Here is a 5,448-nt window from a genome sequence, read left to right as displayed (position 1 = left end):
GAGCCTTTTGGGGGGTCTCACCAAGACCAGGTATAAATCATAAGTCTCACAGTTATCCATAAACAATGCTGATAAGTTGGTACTAACCATGCTGAAATGCCTCAGACTCATGGATACAAAGCAATACTATTCATCAGTATGACAAGTGGTCAATGTCTTGCCATCACAAGTCCTTAAGCAAAGACAACTTAAGCATATTTAAGTAGCAACAATTTAGATAACCTGAAAAGATGGACCATATTTAATAAGGGCTTCACTCAGAGAGACACAAATTTATTGCACTAGAGGAAGCACATAAGAAAATCTTAGGAATTCTTCTTGATGGTCATCAGCTTAGTTGTGGTGTGATTGCCAAAAAAAAAAAAAAAAAAGCTAATATGCCCTCAGGTTGTATTAACAGGAGCATACAATTTATGTAGGGGGAGATGATAATCCTGTTAAACTCCATGGTAGTCAGATGCCATGCACACTCTTGAGCTTTGCTGTGGTCACGTGGCAGCAGTTGGGTACCAAAAACCACAACGCCTTTGGAAGAGATAATGCGGAGGGATATGAAACTGATGCCAGATGAGTAATATATAAAGGAAATGAAAATTCTAGGTCTGGGGAAAGGATGATTTAGGGGCACAGGGTTGTTACTTGCAGAGCAAGGTCAGCCTTAGAGTTAGGCTTTAGCTGACTTCAGAGATGCTGTTCTCAATAGCCGTTGTAAAGGGGCTTTGGCACAATGATGGTTGTAGATGTATGTGAAGAGCTCTTCGCAGAACTGTTTCTTTGGATGGGGAGGCAGAATGCAGAGTGGTGTGTGCGTGGCTCCTCAGACCTCATTTTGTGACAAGGAGAGGCATCTAAAGGCATTTGCATTGGCCAACTTTTCCTGGAACTCCCCACAAGCAGAAATGTATCTCATTGCACGGTTTGGGCCATGAAGGAACGAGGTGGCCACGTCGTTGGGGTGTGGATTTCAGCTGATGGAGGGGGAATGATGACTTCCTAACGTAGCCGTCTTTCCACCTAGGAGTTTGCTGAGGACATCATGAAAATGGGCACTGGACTGGACAAATTTTCTGCTCTTCGAAATCCACCCACCAGCTGGCTCTGACTGATGACTCTTTGGGCTGTTAAGGGACCTCTCTCCAACCCTGACACAATTGTGAGGCTATATTGTAATAAGCACTTAAGACCACAGTTTTAGCCCCAGTTCTGTTACCTTGCTGCTGGCTGAACTTGGGCAAGACCCTTCCCTTTTGGAATTTGGTTCTTCATCTCTAAACTAGAGATCATCCATCTTGTCTTGTGGTCTGGTACAGAACCACCTCCTATTCCTCTGCCATGTCTGCTAGGATGCTTTCAGTTGCCAGTGAGAGAAAACCCAACTAAAAGTGGCTTCAACATTGAGGGACACTATTGTTTTGAGAAAGGGCAGTCTAGGTGTGCCTGATTCAGCATTTCAGTAACATCTTGAAGGACCCAGTTTCTTTCTGCCTTTCCTCTTTGTCATCCTCAGTCTGTTGACCATAGACCTAGGGGGCTTGTCACCTCATTGTGGCAAGATGGCTGCAGCCTCTCCAAGAATCACATCCTCATCCAACAATGTTTAAAGAGCAGAAAGGGGTATGTCACTGGTCTGCGTACACTTATAAAAGTGAGGAAAATTTTCTCAGAAGGCCTTAGGATATATAACTTCTCTCATATCTCAGAGGCTGGACTGTACCTTATGTCTACACTCAAACTACTCATTGACCAGAGGAAGGAGACTACTGTGGTGGGCTTATTCCAAGCAGGACTCAATCCCTCAGGTTTGGGATGGACACAGTCTCCACTACAGGATGAGGCTGCTTAGAAGATAGTGGGAGATGGAATTCTGTTAGCAATGATGAAATCAGAGTATCTGCCCCTGTTGTGGGGATGTCCTAAGATGATGGTCGACCAGCCCCCAGCTCTGTCTTTACTTTCTCCCTTCTTCCCACCATCCCTTTCCCTTTCCCTCCTTTCCTTCCTCATTCATCCACCACTTACTGAGGGCCTACTGTGCGCTACCACTGAGTAAGTCCTGGGACAAAGCCCTGCCTTTGAGGAGCTCCAGTTGAGTAGGTACATGAAACAAGTACATACCCTAATATAAAATGTACTAGACAGGATGGGAGCTGCATATGGTATAGCTGTGGAAATCTGAGGGGGGATCCAGTGAAGAAGGACATTCCAGAAAGAGGTGGTCAAAGGCGTAAAGACCTGAAACCCTCCCAAGTCATCAACTGCTTTGTCTCCACTCTCAGCTGTGGGGATGGTCCAGAACTCATCATTAATAGATTGTTTGGTACAGGTAATGGTTCTAGACACATCATCAGAGAGAGTCCATAGATCTTAAACTTGCCATAGCTCTCAGATCTGGAAAATGGGTTTAATTCTTCCAAAGTTGGCTTAATGAATTGAAGAATGAAGAGACAGGTTTGACTCTACTTTTAGACATCAACGGTGGATATCTAAAGCTTCTTGCCCCAGCTCCCACAATGACACTGTGTGACCTTGAGAAAATCATGCACCCTGTCTCTGAGCCTCAGTTTTCTTACCTGTAAAATGAGGAACTTGAGCCAGGTAACTCCAAGGGCTCTTCCAGGCCTGAGTTTCTTTTGGGGCCCCCATATTTTGGGTCAGTATTAGCCCCTGCAAAGTAGGCTTTAGATATCTCACAACCCTTGGCCGCTTAGCCCAGCCCTGAGGAAATAAAGCCAGACTGAGGAGGGGCGAAGGCCCTTGGGAGATGATCTAGGGTTCCCAGACAATGGGATCATGTGTCCAGAAGATTATGCCCTCCTGGATAGTGGCCCAGGAGCTTCCCTGGCCTCAGTCTTTATTCCTCTTGGTGAAATGATTGCCTCTGGGGTCTTGGCAGAGGCCAGGCCAAAGTGAAGCAGGCCCACAGGCTGAGCCCAAGCCCTAGGAGACAGGCAAACCATGATAACAATCAGCATTAGCTCCAGCCACCGCCCTTGGAGAGAGAGACTAGACTGGCAATGTCTGGAGGGGACAGAGGAAGGAGACACTATTCGAGCTTGCCTCTCTCCAGCCTGGACTTCAATTTAATTCACTTTACTGAAATGATTTATCCTAGGTGCTGGGAACACAGCAGTGAGCGGGGCAGAGTGTGGTTAGGGTATCTGCATCGCCTAAAATCAGTCCTGCCACATGGCATGTGCCCAACAAATACGCATTCATGGGCGAGAGTCATGATACAGGAGAGGGAGCAGGTGGCAGGGGGAGACATCCTGGTCTAATCTGGCAAACTTTACTTTCATTCTTGTACTCAGCCCTTTATTCATTCATTCATTTAGTCTTTCAGTCAGCATTTGTGGAGTACTTTCTATGTGCCAGGCACTGTGCTTCATGCTGGTACCAGAAAGTCAACAGGGCAACTGCTCATAGTGGGGACCACAGTTTATACTTGCCTGTGACCAGTGCACAGCTCAGGGTCTGATGCATGGCAGCATCTCCCAACTGGCCAAGTGACCAGGCAATGAGTGACTCTATAATTAGGCATGCATTGTGTGCACACATCTTATGCTCTATGCCATGCAGGGCCCAAATGTGAAAGAAAGACCTGTCCCGGTGTGCCCCACAATGCAGGGCATTTGGGAAGGCTGAGGACTAATCGAAGACTAAGTTTAAGACTGTGAAGACTAAGACTGGGATCCGAGTTCTCGCCCCAGTTCTGCAGTACCAGTTAAACAAGTACGACTTGAGATAGGACTTCCTGGCCTGCGGTATCTGTCTTTTTACTATTGGCCTCCTTCATAAATCATAGCACCATGAGAGAAGGAAGCGCAGCCTGGTGCACTATGCATTCTCAGAAAAAGTCTGGTAAACAAAATCGATGGGGATTGATACCCGGGCTGTGTGCAACCCTCTGTTCTGCAGGTTAAGTCTTCGCTAGTGATTCACTCATAAACATTTGTCAAGTGCCTCTATGTGTCCACCACTAAGGCTATTGAGATTAACAGTTTTTCTCAAGACATGTGCCTCAAACGGGTCCATGGCTGATCTGCTTGGGCAGGGAGTAAACTATGTGGCCTTGAGGACTCAGGCTAGGTACTCCTATCCAGAACTGTCTGTGCCATCTCTGGCACTGTGCCAGGAACCTCCTTGTGCAGGAAGACTGGGTGTGAAGAGGCAGCAGAGGCAAGAAACAAGGTCTCTTCCCAAGAATTCTTACCAGTGTTCATGCCTCCTCTTTCCAGCTGACCGCGAGCTCCTAGAAGGCCATAAGCCTAGCAAAATGCAGCTAGCCCTCAATAATCATCTACTGAATGAGATTTATTGTTGAACAACAGTCCTATCCTCCCAGGCTCAAAGGTCCCATGCAGATGATCATCTTTGATGCACTTATTTTACAGATGAAGAGAACAAGGCTCTGGAAGAGGACATCATCAATCTTTCTGGGCTCTGAAGGGTTTCCCATGAGTCTTTTGTGATGTCTTTAGTGGAGCAGAGCTCCCTGGGGCTCACCATTGCACACTCAGATCTGGAAGTGAGATTTAGAAAGGCCTTTGTGCTCATCCACTGACCTGCTGCCTGACCTTTGAGGAAATGCAACCCCTTGCCTGGAAATGACTTTGTGGCCAGTGAGTCATGGGACATCACTCACATGGTGCAAAGAGAAGAATTAAATTGCTTCTCCATTGGGCTCCCCTCACTCCTCCTTCAGAACATACCTGAAATCTACTCCCACTATCCTGGCTTTTTTGTGACTCTTCCACTTGAGCTGTCTTCCTCCATAGCTGCATGTGTATCCAACACACCCTTTAGGAGCCAAAGGCCACCTCCTCCTGGGAGCCTTCTCTGGTTTCTCTTGATCCCTTGGTCTGCTTAACAATTTAATTCATTTGTCTCTCTCCAATAACATCTGTTACCTTCTCCTTGTGTTATCTTTATGTGATTGTAGGAGGGTCTCTGTGACATGGCTGTGTCTGATGTCTTCCATCCAGGCTCTCTTCCTTGCCCCAAGTCGCGTGTCTTCTTTCCAGATTACAAATGCGTGTGTGCTCAGAAAACAGCACCATATGCAAATTTCTTTGTCTTTACTCCCACAGTGGCAGACTCTCCTCCCCCAGCTTTGTACAAGGGTTTGCACACTGTAGGCATTAAAAGAAATTAATTTAAATTATTAATGGTTTGAGTCTCTATTGTGTCCTAGGCTCCATGCTGGGTATGGGGGCACAGAGGATGGATCTGACAATGAAAATACCATGTGATGCGTGCTACGATATGTGTGTGGGACAGAGCTTTAAGCTGTACCTAGAAGGACAGAGAGGCTGTGAACAGGCAAAAACAAACAAACAAACAAACAAACAAAAAACAGGGTTGGGGGAGAGGGAATAAATAGCACGGACAAAGCCTTGAAGTATCCCAGCTTGTCCAGAGCCTGGATCCAGGCATCAGAAAGACAAGAGC

Source organism: Pteropus medius, unplaced genomic scaffold, assembly GCF_902729225.1.
Source record: "Pteropus medius unplaced genomic scaffold, Ma_sr-lr_union100, whole genome shotgun sequence".
Classification (NCBI taxonomy): domain Eukaryota; kingdom Metazoa; phylum Chordata; class Mammalia; order Chiroptera; family Pteropodidae; genus Pteropus; species Pteropus medius.
The sequence above is the reverse complement of the archived record's forward strand: the minus strand, read 5'-3'. Positions refer to the sequence as shown.